Source organism: Camelus bactrianus, chromosome 9 (genome assembly GCF_048773025.1).
Source record: "Camelus bactrianus isolate YW-2024 breed Bactrian camel chromosome 9, ASM4877302v1, whole genome shotgun sequence".
Taxonomy (NCBI): domain Eukaryota; kingdom Metazoa; phylum Chordata; class Mammalia; order Artiodactyla; family Camelidae; genus Camelus; species Camelus bactrianus.
In genome coordinates this window covers 29,571,552-29,587,376 of record NC_133547.1, presented here as the reverse complement: position 1 = coordinate 29,587,376, position 15,825 = coordinate 29,571,552, and the positions used below count along the sequence as shown (strand labels likewise).

General features: G+C 44.6%; 1 protein-coding gene across 6 annotated transcripts in view; it reads right to left on the bottom strand.

Annotated features, from left to right (window-relative positions):
* Positions 1-15,825, bottom strand: part of TLCD4 (TLC domain containing 4) — a 78,372-nt gene that overhangs the window by 50,043 nt on the left and 12,504 nt on the right. The window contains exon 1 of one of the 6 annotated variants that reach the window (XM_045513217.2): positions 7,124-7,230. The exons of 3 other annotated variants lie outside the window; for them this stretch is intronic. The gene's annotated coding sequence lies outside the window, so the exon portion shown is untranslated. Of the gene's footprint in view, positions 1-6,122; positions 6,435-6,582; positions 6,910-7,123; positions 7,231-15,825 lie in introns of those variants that run through there. 2 more of the 6 variants (XM_074370003.1, XM_010950424.3) reach the window with 2 other exon arrangements.

Here is a 15,825-nt window from a genome sequence, read left to right as displayed (position 1 = left end):
CTCTTGTTTATTTTATTTTATGTTATGTTATGTTATGTTATCTTATCTTATCTTATCTTATCTTAAACAACCTCTGTTATGAATGCCATCCAAAAACACCCTCACTTCTTGCTTTGTAAGTTGCAAGCTTAGGATTCTTGGGTAATTCTTAGGATTCTTCACAGAAGTTCCACTAAAATTATATACTCTGTACTGCCTTGTAGAAAAAATTGTCCAGGAATGATATCAGATTGCTGTTTTCATTGGTCACGTATCCCTCTCAGTCCTCGTGAAGCTATTTCTGGATTAAACCCATGAACTTACACCTCACCCTAGTGACCCTTCCCTGGGCAGTGCCAAGGCGTGACAGCCCCGGCTAGCCCGGAGGCACAGGAGATGAAATGGCACCGTAAAGCAAGGGCGCTAGGTTTTACTGCTTAGCCCCAGGAATGTTGCTGGGGATGCTGGTCACTGCAAATACAGCATTTTCTTGATGAAAATCCAAAGCAGAAATTTCTCTCACCTCCTCGAATCGAGAACAGATGGGCTTCTCCAATTTGGTTTTTTGGGGGACACCTTGATGCTTGCTCTGGACTGTTTGCTTCTTCTCTTTGGCTGCTGGAAAGCTGAGGGCCAGAACCTCCAGGAAGAAGGGTACTTCAAAGCACACCTCCCAGCCTCACTCACCCCTCCATCACATCCTCCTGTGACTGATTTTTATTTCTTATCCTAAGTCTACTTCATCTTGTCATGTTATGTGCATCTTTGTATGCCTCCCCTTGTCATTTCTGGAACAAGGTGGAGCATAAATAAAAGAAAAGATGTTATAGTCATTGGGACGCCTAATCCCCCTACTCTAGAGAGTGAGCTCGTGTAAGCAAGGGCTGTGTGTTGCCCCCACTGTAAAATCCCTGTAGTGTTCAGGGCTGTGCTTTTACTGCGAAATGAGTATTTGGGTAATTAAATAGCAGAACATGTCCGTTTTGATAACTCTGTGTTACCTGAAACATAAAATAAGCAGTATACTAATGATTTTATCTTCTATCCTCAAAATAAATTCACATAAGTGTAAAAGGATGCATGTGCAAGTGTGTTTCCTGCAGCATCATTACTTATCAGAAGTAAGCTTAAGGTCTAACGACAGGGAAGCGGTTAAACGCGCTGGTACAGGCACGCCGTCACAAATTACACCAACACTGCAATGAACAAGAGCACAGAGAGGAACAGCCATCTCATACTACAAAGTGGGGGGAAAAGTAGGCTGCGAAATGATACTTTTTTTTCATAAATACATAGCTGGGTACATTTTGGCATTTGTAGAGGGAAAAAAAGGTCTGAAGGGCTGTACCCCCAAAACTGATAACTGAGTTTGGGGGTGAAACTGGGGAGGTGGGAGCTGGGGAAAGGGGAAGACGTGAACTTTCACTCTCTTGAATACTGACTGTTTGTAATGTTCTCTGTAATAAGCAAGTTTCTCTTTTGTAATTTAAAAATGAAAAACACTGAAGAAAACATTTAGAGACTTGAGGCTAGAAGCATTCTCAAATCCTCAAATGCCAAATGTCTTAAGGGTTTGTTCAGAGATACTAAACTGGGATACTCCAAACATGCTGCCTTTGCTCCAAGTGGCCAGGACTGCCCCCTCCAGCAACTTGGCCCTCCTCCCTGCAGACTTCCTCTTGCCCTGGATTTCTGCACAAAGCATGTAAGAAATTGATCTGTCCAGTAACACTCACACAGGTTTTTAAAATATGAAAAGGCAATGAATCTTTCTCAATCGGACATAGCTGCAGTCTTCAGAAGTCCTTAAAATAGCATGTAATAAATTATAAAGCATTTAATTTCATGATTGTCTCAATATTTTTACATGTATTAGAGCAAAACATGTTAAATTCAGCAAGACTAGTTTGGGGAATTATGTCCCTAAAATGAAACATTTTGTAAAAGGGGGTTTTTAATTTGTTCAAAAATTTTTTTATCAAATGAAAATTCCTTCTTCCTCCCCTTCCACGAAATAAACACGTACCAAACAAGGAGAAGTGTTCTATGCCTTCAAAATGTACTTTTTAAAGGTTTTTAAAGTCTATTTTGGAGAAAGCTAATTAACTTAACTTGACCAAGTTGATTTCTCCATGTCCCGAAAATTGCAAAGTTAAATCAAAACCAGTGTGTAAACCCATTGATGTCCAGTTATTTCTAAGGTGGCCTTGGCAGGATACGGTGGACACCAACACAGCCCAGGCTGGGGTCCAGCACGGGCTCCCAATCTGGGCTCCGTGGCGTCAGGTGGAGACAATAGGTCTGCAGCTCAGAGATAACATCAGAGGAACCAGGGCTGAAAGCATTAGACAGCAGGCGGAGGAGGAGAGGTGCAGTCAAACACTGAAAATGCATCAACTAAGGTAAGAAAATCAGACAAGGCAGGAATGGGTCAAAGGAAGGCTCCAACTAGGTCAGGATGTGGATGATAACAGCAAGCAGTAACCAAGCAACCCGGCTGATCTTTGATACCCGTGTACGTTTTCCTCCAGGCTTTGTCGTATTTTGTCCACTGGTGTGGGTGTCAGGTGTTGGAGTCAGACGTTAATTACTATAAAAAGGAAATCAAAGGCCTGCAGATAGACTTTGCCCTTGATTAACTCTAGGGCATAGCTACTGGAATTAGCCCAAGGATGCTGGATGCCGCCTCACCTATTTCTCCAAGAAGCTTTTCTGGCAATCCCAAAGACTATGACTGATGGTCCCAGTTTGATTGTAGATCTTGAAATAGATGTCTGAGGAAGTCTTGATAATCTAACCCTTTCATAAAACATAATGAGAATACTTTCCCAATTCACTGTGAGGCAAGCAGCCAACTTCTTAAGGAGTTTGATCAGCAAATGGGGTTTTGAAACAACACATTCCATCCTCTTCTTCTGCACGAACTTCTCAAAGCTGGATGGGGAGACGTATGCCACCTCCTCGCGGTGGGGCCCTTTGCTCCCTAGCCAGCTGATGAAAGTGGCCTAAATCCATCAGCCAACTTATTCTGGCTCCATTTATCTTCCTATTTAACCTACAGAGAAAAATCTACTGCTTTAAAGACACTGCTTTCAAATCTCAGTTTCCTCCTTCCACACCTCCTCTTCCCTCAAAGCCTACTGTTTTGCTTTGAAGTGGACAGAACTGGTGAAGTTCTAGTTTTGCACCTGCCCATCCAGCTGCCTTTCACTAATGTGAGTCCTGCACCCATTAGACACCAAAATGGCTTCCATGCTCCTACCTGTCCCCACCGACAGGGTCCAGGTATCTCCCGACCAATTCTCTGCTCCCCACTCTACCCCCTCCAGCATCTTCAACCCCAGTGCCCAGCCTGCTTCACGGCAGCCTGTGTTTCCCTCTATTAGACAAATGGTTTCCAAAGAGTGGACTGTGATCCATTAAGAGTTGAGTTTTTCAGAACACAGACCAGAAACAGAACGAGTAGAAATAGAAACAAAAATGGAAGCAATACACAGTAAGGGTACGTACTGTTTCATGGCAATTGTGCCAGTCATACTTACTGATGGCCTGGGTCTCAAAGTAAAAATACATTTTGTACAGTGTTGTAATCTGAAAATGTCTGAAACGAGCCTTTGTCCATCTCGTCAGCGCCTCCACCCGCCCCAGCTGCTGGGCCCGCTGTTCCGCAACTCCTTCCCCCAAGCCCCATGCAGGCTCAAGCTCTGAACAGACTGCCAGCTGTCTTCTTCATAGGCTGTTTGCACAAACCTTGGCCTTTTACAGTGACTCACAAGCTCCTCGTCATGTCGCCACAGGATTGCCTCCTCCTTGAGCAGATCAATGTTCTAAGCACAAGAAAAACTTTTGTTTGCTATCCTTTGCCCTCTTTTCAGGTCTGGGATCAGACTGCAGCACCTCCGACCGTCTTACTGTGAACAACAAACCCAGAGCAGTGCGGCTCCGTTTCTTTGTATGCTGCCTTTTATCTCCAGCGAGAAAAACCACCACCAAAGTCACTCCTGAAATACCTTAGATTCTCCTACAAAATTAACTTTCCTGATACCCTGCGTTCCTGGCGTAATACATCCAGTGCCTGACACCAGCGCCAGGTGAATATAGCTTAGCCCTCACGTTGAATTAAAATCTGTCTCCCATCCTTGAGAACAGATGGTGACGCCACCTCCATGTTGCCATCTTCCTCCTCTCACCAGGCAAATGGAAGGAGAGGAAGCACAAGGCGGCTGCAGGAGCGTGGGGGCCTCCTTCCCTCTCTCAAGGCCGAGGGCACGGGCTGTCCAGCACAAGTCCACCCCCAGCCCTGCTCTCCCTGCCCATCGCCCACGGTTCTCACCCAGACAATTCATGCATTATCTTCCTCTATTTCTGTATCTTTAGACTGTTCGGTTTACTTTTCTCAGTCAAACGGAGTATCCCACTTTTTAATTGTCCAAGAGATAGCGAAGCTAAATGAGTCTTTAATCTGTAGGATACAGGACGTTAGTTTGAGAAGAAGGGCGTGGGGAAACACTGAGGTCTGAAGGTTTCTTATGAAGTAACCTGCTCAGCGTCCTGCCTTACAAGGGAGGCCAGCTTTGAGGGAGGCACCTCCACATGGGGCCTCAGGTGGAGCACCAAGGGAGGGAGTGAACAGGTCTGAGAACTGAGGAAGAGCTGCCCTAGACCCTGAAGGGCACGAAATACTCTCAGAGGTAAAGACGGAAAGGCAGCGCACATCTAGGGCACATTCCAGAGTTCTCCTCCCGGCCCCCCTACTCCCTCTCTGCACGCATGCCCTTTTCCCATTTGCCAGTTGGGAAATGCAGGGCTCCTTTACCGCCTCTCTGGTAGGCATCTGGTTACCGGCAGGGAAGCCTGTCTGTCCCCTCCCAAGTGGCCACTTCCTCCTCCCTGACTCCTCACTGGGAATGTCTTAAACCAGACCAGCTCTGAGTTACACTTCTGAGGGCTCCCTGCCCCGGAGGCCTGCATTTACCTTGCTAATCAAACGACTCTCCCTCCGATGGAGATTTCAGGAAACGAGCGCAGGGATAGGTCAGATCTTGTAACCACAGCTTAGGGTCAACGTAGAAGACTTGCTTCTTTGGAATTTACTATAAAGTTTCGGCCCCTCGACCACTGCCATTCCTAGGCACTTCCAAGTATACCACTTGAGTTGCAAAGAGCCATTATTCTTTCTGACGAGGTAAAGAAGGCTTCCAGTGGAAGGAAACAAAAGCTAACAGTGTATGTAAATAATCACGACTGACTGGGCAGCTGGGTTTGAGGCACCCAGCTCTAGACAGGTAGAACTCACGCACGATCACACGAGAATGATTCCAACTCTGGGCAAAAGGAGGTGCAGGGGTGGAGGAAAAAACACCCTCAAAATATATTACCCTCAGGATCATCTGATGGCACTGAAGGAAGGATGGCAAGTAAACTAAAATCCTTCGCTCCTCAAGCATTCTTTCAAATGTTCTAATGCGGCAGGAGTTCACTCTTCTAATTTCGCTTCACCACCAAGACAAACAAGGGGGAAATTCTCTACTTCACAGGTAGCACACCTAAAAGGGCACAGGGACGCTTTAGTTTTACCGTAACTAGCTACACGAGGATGCAGCAGCATCTCACTTAAAACACACAATTCTAGGATTCATTTTTCTCAGTTCCATTTATGACTGAGCGAAGATTTTACTAAAATGAGTTTCCTCCCTACCTCACACATCAACTCCTAACATCCAAACAGACTCTTCCATCTTGTCCCCAAACTAGAATCGGATTCATTTAAACATTATCAAAGATCACTCTTCAAGGGCAATTTTAAAATTTCATATAAAAACTTGCACCACACTCACACATCTAAGAAAATACTGGCCAGCAACAGTGACCCTAAATGAGTGCTTTCACAGAGGGCGGTTTGAAAATGCTAGCATTACAGATCCCATTTCACGGCTGGGTAGACCGAGGCACTTAGTTTAATGAACTTGCTCGGGGTTACAATGGTACAGCTGGAAATAGAAACCAATTCCTCCCTCTGACTCTGCGCCCAGTCCCTCTCCCACTAGACTCTTCAGCACTCGGTGGCTAAAAATGGGACCCACTTGAGGGCTGCAAGGCTAAATAAAAGCTTCTTGTTTCATGGGGGGGGGGGGGGGACTTACCTACTTGATGCACCTGACCGTGTACTGGCCTCTAACAGGCAGGCTTGCCCTGGATGCCCGCAGCACCCACCCCTGCGAGCTGAGACCCAGGAGGCGCCGCTGGGCAGCCCCAGCAGCCCGAATGGCACAGCCCGGGAAACGCGAGTGGAACGCGGGGCGTCGGAGCGGCGCGGGGGCCGCGGGCCCGGGACACCACCTGCACCCCGAGCGGCGCCGAAGCCCGCCGGGCCGGGAGGATGCCGCGCCGGCCGTGCACACCTGCTGGAGCCCTCCGCGGAGCCCCGGGCCGCCTCCCGCGCTGCGGGCGCCCACCCAGCCCCCGGCGCCGGCGCCCTTGGCCGCGCTAGGCCGGGGGCGGGAAGCCCCGGCGCCCCAGCCCGCGGGCTGCGCACGGCGGCGCGGGAGAGCCGCGGGGCACAGCGAGCCCGCCCTCCTCCCGAAGCCTCTCCAGCGGCGTCACCTGTGCCGGGTCCCGCGGCGACTCGCGCGCGGGCGGCGGCGCGCCGGGCCGGGAGAGGGCGGCGGGTGGTTACAGGCGCCTGGTCATCCGGCCCGGCCCGAGGGCTGGCGCCGGCCGCAGCCGCCCGCGAGATGCTCGGCGGGAGCCAGGGGAGCCGCGGGCTCCGGGCCGCTGGAAGTAGCAGTCACTGAGGCTACTGCTGCCGCCGCGGCCGCCGCGCCCGCCCGGACTGCGGGCTCGGGTTACCGCAGAGCGGCTCCTTAAAGGGGCCGCGGCGCTCCGGCTCCAGCTCCCGGCGGCTCCGACCCCCGGCCAAAGTGGGCGGGGCCCCGAGGCCGGCTGCAGGGCCGACCTTCGGGTGCTGGAACTAGGGTCCCGGAAAAGGCTCAAAAGCGCGAACAGCCGAGGAGGGTTGCGGTGGGATCCTGGGAGAGCACACCTCGCCAGGGACAGCGCGTGCGGTTCCTCAGCTTTGCAAAGCAAGTAACAAAACTAGCAAGTGGGGAGAATTGTCTGAGTCCGCTTCCGCAGCGGTCAGTACCTGGGCTCGCCATGTAACCAAAATTCTTTGCAGATTATGAGTTTACATTCTGCCTTAAGTGTCCAGATTCTGCATAAATGAAGCGCATGGTTTAATCATCAAAAAGGAGGTGAAAGGGCAATTGTTGACCTTTCCTGCCACGTCCCACTTGGCCGAAGATGAGTCCCACGCTGCTTTTGCTTGGGGCTGCAGGTGCGTTCCAAACTGGGTAGCGGGCGTGTGTGGAAGAGGCAAGTTCTCTGGGAGCACCCTCCTCCGGAATCCCTGAAAAACACCCGGGAGAGTGCACCAACACCCCACCTACACCCGGAGCCCCTCAGCTGTCAAAGTGGGGAATTAGGATTTGGAATTTGGGGTGCTGGCTGAGAATTCCAAGTTGTCTAGTGCATAGAGTTTGCCATTAAACAGTAGGTATTTTGACCTGTTAAATATGGTCTCAAAAACTTCCAAGTGTTCTGGATCAACAAGATAGAATTGTTTAGAATAAAACAAAATAATTAAGACGTACACTTAGGCTGTTATGATTTGCAAAAGAATAATCACAAAGCCTTTTTAGAAAGAGGTGCGTTCTAAAGTAATTAATTTGTAAACACCACCATTAATAACGTAGGATAGTTCTTTATTTCTAAGGAATGTCTATCAGTAGAGCTAATATATTTTACCCAGTATATACATGCACACAAGCACACAGACTTTAGTTAACTAAACCTCACCGAGGCTCAGTTTCTTTATCCATAAAATGGGGATTATAATTTATAGACACCTCTGAAGTGTCTTGGCAAGTGGACCTCAGACTGACTTGGAAAAGACAAAACCCACTCCAACATACAGGGACAGAAACCAGCCCTGCAGTCCAGCAGAGAGGAAGATCTAAGCCCCCGAGTGCCTGTTCCCCTTTTCCTCCCCAAGACTCTCAGAACATGCCAGGGCTCCAATGCCCTTTGACCACACCTGCAACATCACAGTTGTTTCACAATGTGCACAGCCTATGACAACTTCGGTTTGCCCATATCTGCCCTGTGCTCTCACACAGCGTATTTCATAACTGTCCACAGGCAGGCGGGTTGTATGTGAACATCTGTGGGGTCAGCCCTGCAAGTACAGTGTACACATGTCATCTCAGGAATATGTACCACTCCCTCCTCCAGACTCTCTCCTGAGCTCACCTGCAGGGCTGATGGTTGCTCTGTTCCTTCCAGTTAAACACACCATGTTTATCTTTGATCTGCCTATCCTCAAGTAAACCCACAGAAGTACAGTGTACTCTTGTGCCACTTACATGCCTTCATCAAATCCGCAGGATTGTTTTGAGATTATAGGGAGTATGCAAGTGCACGATGCCTGAGATATGAAAGGAATTCAGTAAATATTAGTTGAATTTTGAAACTTTTAAACTAATTAAAACTCAATGACCCTAGGAGATAGAAAAATATACCAGCTGCTTAATTTCTTCAAAAATAGCCATTTCATTATTCACATTTAAATCCTTAATTACTGTCCTTAACTTTGTTTTACCCAGTGCTCTTTTTTCAAGGACAGTTCCCCCAACTTCTGTATTTACTAACCTGAAGTTTTTCTGCATTTTAAAATATGAGCTCTCAAAGCTGGACTGCACTTTTTATATGTTTGCTTATTGAAACAGTTCAAAGAAAGAGTTCAGAGAAATGAAATTATCCATTCACACTTAAAAAGAGGAAAAAAATATGAAAATTCTTTTAAGGCAAATTTTCCTGATACATTTCTGTTTCAAAAAATTCCTAAACTTCTAATTAGAGCTAATTATTTAGAAAACTGAGACCAAAAGCTGCTTCTTTCTGAAATAACAAGATAATTAAAACAAAAGGATTTTGGGGAAATGGACTCAATTCTCCATTCTGCTCTGTCAGTGAAGACGTAACTCAAGTGGCATCGATCAGAAAAGTTTATCTAGTCAAAAATGAATGACTCCTGGCACTACTTCCCCCCCCTTATTTGTAGTTTTAGCGTATCAAGAATTTTTGTAAGGTTTTTTTGAATAATTAAAAGTACTTTCATTTGTTTTTCAAAATTTTTCAAGAAGAAACTATTTCAGGGTATTAACAGTGGTTATCTCTGGGTGGGTGAGAGTCTATGTCTTTTGTGTTCCTTTTGTTTCTCTTACTTTATGAGCTTTTCTTCCTATAATATGTATGTATTGCTTTTGTTTGCATTTTTATTTTTAATGAAAGTAATACGTATAAGTGAAAATTCCAGTGGTTCTTAAAGGCTTTTAACTAAAAACCACCATGAGTCCTTTTGTCCCCTGACCAACTTCTCCCCGACTAGCCTCACCCCACGTTCCGCGTAACCCTGCTAGGTGTGCTTCATTTCCTCAGTGATAAACTTCTACCAATGTTTCTTGATTGTCCGTTGTAGACATAATTTCTTGACTTCTTGTTATGGCAGTTGAGGATTTAACTCTTTGACACACACCACTACCACTACTCCGCCCTCACCTTTCCTCCTAACACAGCCTTCAAGTCAGTAATTAGGGTTTATATCATCTTGACAATGTAAATATAGGGTGTTGCCGAATCAAATAAGGTACTGTGATAACGCTTTTCTTGAAAATCTCCTATTTTTTCTGGAGTTAAAAAAAAATGCCTTGTTGTTTCACTTTTTTTAATGTATCTAACCTGAATTTTATACAAATGCTTCAACCTATCTATCAAATGCCCATCAATAATATCTTCTAATGGCCAAACACATGATTTTTCGTTTACTCTCTTATTTTGCTAAAGCACAAACCCCAGTTGCTTACTCAGAAGGGGTGCACAGGAGATAAATTTTTGGAGGGCTTGAATGTCTGCAAATGTCTTTATTCTATTCTCATCCTTGATTGATAATTTGGGTAAACTGAAGATCATTTTCTCTCAGCATTTTTTAAAGCACTGTTCCCCTGTCTTTAACTTCCAGTGTTGCCATTGACTAATGTCTATGCCTAGTACCTTTCTAGTGCCCATTCCTCTATATCTGACCTGTTTTTCCTTCTAGAATCTTCCCATTGTCTCTGGTAATCTGAAAGTTCACACAATGTGCCTGAGAATGGTTCTTTTTTTCACTGATTGTGCTGAATATTCAGGGGTTCTTTTTACCTTATCTGCAATTTTTTCCTGTTATTTCTTTGCTAATTTTCTCCCTCCTACTTTCTCTGTTCTCTCTTTATGAACTCATGTTAGTAGGATGTTGGGACTTCAATATTATTCTCTAGATTTATTGTCCTTTTATCTATTGATCATCTCTGCAGTTTTCTTTCCTATTGTCTAAGACGAGGTTCTAAATGGGGGGAAGGGGAAGTTGATTCTCCCCACCCCCAGCTCTTTGGCAATGTACAGTGATATTTTTGATTGTCACCACAGGGAAAAGGGGCCTGCACTGCATCTAATGAGTAGAGGCCACAGAGGCTGCTAACCCTTACAATGCGCAGGACAGCCCCCCCCCCCCCCCCCCGCCACGACAAAGGATTTCCAGCCCCAAATGTCAGTCATGCCAAGATTGAGAAATCTGGACCAGGAGAATTAAATTACTTAACTTTAGCTTCCAACGTTCTGAAGTTTCTATTTCACACATATTTGTCTTTCCCATTCTCTGATTGGGCCTTCTGTTCTGGGAACTCTCCATCAAAAAATAAACTTTCTCCAGAAAAGAAACGTCATACTTCACAGAAAGGTCATGTTGGCAGAGGCACAGTCAGGGTGCAGTTCACGAGCGCAGGCAGGCTTTATGGGGTCGCGGAGGGACTCAGGGGTCCAAGAGCTTTGTAAATAACTTTAGGGCAATCCTTCTTCAGGCCTATGCCTCACCCTTGCCTTCCATGGTGCACTGCGCTTCCAAATGTTATGTCTCCTCCAGTCACTTAGGTTAGCCCTCTCCCACTCTGCCAAGTCAATTACGGTCGGCCTACCATATCTGTGGATGTGGAACCAGGGAATAGGGAGGGCAGACTGTACCTTGCTGTTTCACGTAAGGATCTTGAGTATCCATAGGTTCTGATACCCAAAGAAGGTCCTGCAACCACCCCCCCAGGATAACAAAGGATGATTGCATCTTTACTCCATCCAACTTCTGGCTTCCAAAGTTTATTGAGATCTCTCATCTGCTGTGTACTTTTCTCCCGTCTTTTTCCTTCTTGTGGTTTATATATTGTAAACCCCTTTGTACACTATCAATTTAGTGCAAATTAAAGATATGCAAATTGAAACTAACCAACCTTATTCCATAAACAGATTGTTATTTTACTTTCCCACTACTCTCTGACTTTGGAGCATTCACCTCTTACTATATTTTTAAAAAAATTTTTTACAACTTTTTTTTTTTTTAATGGAAGTATAGTCAGTTTACAATGCTGTGTCAGTTTCTGGTGCACAGCATAATTCAGTCATTCATATACACACATATACTCATTTTCATATTATTTTTCATTATAGGTTACTATAAGATACGGAGCATTTCTATTGCCTGGGTAGACTGTCCTAGGAGAACACTGCTAAGTTTATGTCAGAGGATGCTTTGCCTATGTTTTCTTCTAGGAGGTGTATAGTGTCTTGTCTAATGTTTAAGTCTGTAAGCCATTTTGAGTTTATTTTTCTGTATGGTGTGAGGGAGCATTCTAACTTCACTGATTAACATGCAGCTGCCCAGTTTTCCCACCACCATTTGCTGAAGAGACTGTCTTTACTCCATTGTATATTCTTGCCTCCTTTACCAAAGATTAATTGACAAAAAGTCTGTATGTTTATTTCTGGGCTCTCTATTCTGTTCCATCAACCCATATGTTTGTTTTTGTACCAGTCCAAGTCTTGTTCCTACATCTTCTAATCTACCTCTATTGCTGCTGTCAGTAAGAAAACAATGACTATTTTCTGAATTTAGATATAAATAAAATCATATACTCATCCAAAGTCCAGCTGGATTCTGGACAACTGCCTAATCATCGAAGCCCACCACCAACAGACGAGGCGGCATTATGGCACATCAGCGTCCAAAGCACAGTTCAGAGTCTCACAGCTGTGTGCTGGGAGTCTGATCACGCGACACACCTGGATTTTAAATTGCCTGAAGACAGAGCTTCTGTCTTCTCCGCCTCTGCACTTCCTGCTGCACCCTACAAGACGGGGGCTCTGATGTGTTCTCCCCACACACATTCTCCCCACTTTTCTCAGATGCCAAGGAGCTCAGGAGTTGGAAGTTCTCTGGCTAGGGGAGAGTCTTAACTGATAATCTACATTCTAGAGAGGAAAAGGGCAAAGGAACATGTTTCCCCTCATTTTTTATCCTGAGCAATTACCTAATGTTAATAAAAGGGCATCAAGCGATTTAAAGAACTGCTTTGCCTTCCCTTTTAGAGCTCCTGCCGAGGAGTCGCCCTCTGGTTAGCGCAGGAAGGGCTGCACCACACGGCACTGTACAAACCATCAGCATCTGGCTGTTAACACAGTCTCGTGCACACAGTATTCTACCGGTACAGAAAGGGAAAGTACGCCCTCTCATATATCAACGTAGAGGTGAAAGGAACTCAATTTCAATTCAGTTTGTCTTTTATTGGTCTTTTTTTTAAACTGAAGTACAGTCAGTTACAACGTGTCCATTTCTGGTGCACAGCACAATGTCCCAGTCATGCATATACATACATACATATATTCATTTTCATATTCTTTTTATTAAAAGTTATTATGAGATATTGAATATAGTTCCCTGTCGATTCACTTTGTCTTAATCCAAATTATTTTTTACATATATATATATATATGTATTCCTTTTCATATTCTTTTTTATTATAGGCCATTGCAAGGTATTGAATAAAGTTTCCTGTTAATCCAAATTATTAATTCTTTCAACAAAGAATGCACATTGTAAGAGCATCACAGGAAACTTTTAAAATAGCACCACTTCTGATTGCAAGCCATGTAAGACATTCTTAGGAAAAAAGTATAACCACCGGCTAGTGTGCTTGGTAGATCTACCTTTCTTTGGTTTGCAATGACCATTACAACACTAAAAAACCAGTCATTCTTTGAATTTGGAAGTCAACATAAAAATACAAAGTTAACTCACTGACAGCCCTGTTCTCCTTCATTACCCTGAACCCAGAATTCAGCACTCCTTCTAGTTTCCTTAGAAAATTATCTCCAAGAATTCCATGATTTTCCCCAACTTTACCTACGATTAAGGGGTTCCTGAGGAGTTGAATGGTCTGCCACCAGCTCTGTTCCTCACTCTTCTGTCGCTTAAACTCCTTGGAGTCTTACTACTTACCTAAACTAGTTCTTCCAAACAAATACAGCACTAATCCTAAAATTAGTCCCAGGAAAAACATTCTTCAACCTGATTCGCCTCCTTCGCCCTCATTTCTCAATTAACTCTTGCACTCTCCTAGCCCTTGACCTTTCCATCTCCCAAGTTTTGAGAACTTCTTGCACCTGATTGCATATGGGCTTTTCTGCTTTGATTCTGAACTCTCAGTTTTGCAGTCAACCTTTTGCTCAATTCACTTCCACCCACTCCAGGTAGCAAGCAGCTCCTCCAACCTGGACCTGATCTCAGCTTTGGCTTAACTCCGCCCTCCCTACTCCAGCAATCCACCAGAAACCTGCTTCCTAGACTCCTCCCTCTTACTTAGCCCTCTGTATCCAAGTAGACACCAAATTCCGTCATCTCTACTCCATACAGATCGTTCATATAGTTATGTCCTCTATCCAAGTTAGGCCCACATACCTTCCTTAACCTCTGATGTCTATCTGCCATCTTCCCTCTTTGCGCCTTTAAACACAGCACACCAAGTATAACAATTTCTTCCCCGTGCTGAGTACCGCATGTTTCACTCAGGACAGACCCTCGATATATATTCATTACAGAAAAGGCTTCAAGTCCTTGTGACCTCACATCTTTCCTCTCCTTGCCATTCATAGACTGCCTCTCTCTCCAACCTCATGCTTCTTCGAGATTCTTCTAACTTGATGTTATCTTCTTAACCTTTTACCTCCAATCAGAGCTTTCTACTACTTTATATTGCTTCCCAAGTAAATGCATGGCATCAAAATGCCCCATTCTAGCACAGGCCTGCCCTTCAGTCTTACGTTCATACCTGCCCCCTCAAAGTCTTTACTCCATTTAGCCAAATCCAATCTTAGTCGTTCCCTGCAAGATGCTCTGCATTTTCCTGCCCCCTTGCCTTTGCTCACGCTGCTTCAAAAACACATATGAACACATGATGTCTTCACATCTTTCTGTCAAAAAGCTCCCTTAGTTTTAAGGCCCAGATCAAATGCCACTTTCTGCATAAAATTTACTGTTTCTTCCTGACAGAATTTCTCTCTTCCTCTTCTCCTTCCTTGAAACTAAGTTTGTAACCTGCTTTGTACAAGTATTTTATTTCTCCTACTAAAAAAGTAATACGATGGAGTTGTTCAAAGCAGTGTTTTTCAGACCACCTGCAACAGAGTAACTGGAGTCTTGTTCAAAACTAAAACAAAACAAAACCGCTACTGAATCAGACTGTCTTGAGGTGGAACTCGAAACTCTGCAGTTTAAAAACAAGCTCCCCAGTAAAGTGCACAGAAAAGTTGGAGACCTTTGAGTTGCAGAAATGGGCCTTGAAGTCAGTCTGACAGAGAGTTACATTCCAGTTGTATCTCTGTTAAAAGATAATTTTCAGAAAAAGCTAAACTTGTGACTGATACAGATAGAAAAGGGGAAAAAAATATTTAACTTGTTCACTGAGGGAACCAGGCAGATGTTACAACCTGTTCAATAGAGAATCTGAAAAAGACACACCTATACAGAGCTGTAAAATGACTCAAAGATGATAAAGGGCTCTAATCAGACAATCCAGAAAGACGTGCAATAGTTCAAAGACGGTGAAAGGCAAGAGTGAGTTGGCCTGGAAGGTGTCCTCTAGGCGGTGCAGAGTTCTCTACTGACACATGACATTTTTTACTATACCTCTTACTAGCTGTGCGATTTAGAGTGTGTTACTTAACTTCTCTGATCCTCAGTTACTTTATCTGTAAAATGTAAGACAACATCATAAATTTTTAAAAGTTATAAAGGGGATGATAATTACCTAACAGAGCTATTGTGAGAATGAAAAGAGCTAATGAATTCCAAGAGCTTAGGATGGTGTTGAGGGCGTGATACTCAATCAACATTACCCAGCGGCAGGAGTGGTGGTGATGGTATTACCAACTGTGCCTCTGAGACTTGCTCTTGTTTACTAATGAATGTAGTCATTCAATCAGTCAACCAGTATCTATTCATGCTATGTTTAGGTGGATTATGAAATAGCCTCTGTCCTCAGGCAGTCCAGGTTAGCAGAGGAGATGAGAACTTAAATAATTACATGGTATCTAGTAAGTCAAAGCGGACTATGTGAGCACAGTTAACAGAATGGCCAACCGCGTGTGGAATGTACGGAATGCTTCCAGAAAAGCATTATACAGGGGGATTTGAGCTGCACTTGAAGGGTTAGCAGAGAGTCACTAAGGAAGCCCAGTGTGCTAACAGTTACCGCGCTAGATCATTATTTATGTCAATCTTTCTTGATTTGCACAAGAGCTGTGTAGTAATAGCTCACCCTAACTGAGTACTTACTATGTGTCAGGCGCTGTTTTAAATACCCTTCATTACCCTATTTTATGAAGAAAAAAACTTGAGGCTTAGAGAAATCAAGCAACTTTCCCAAGATG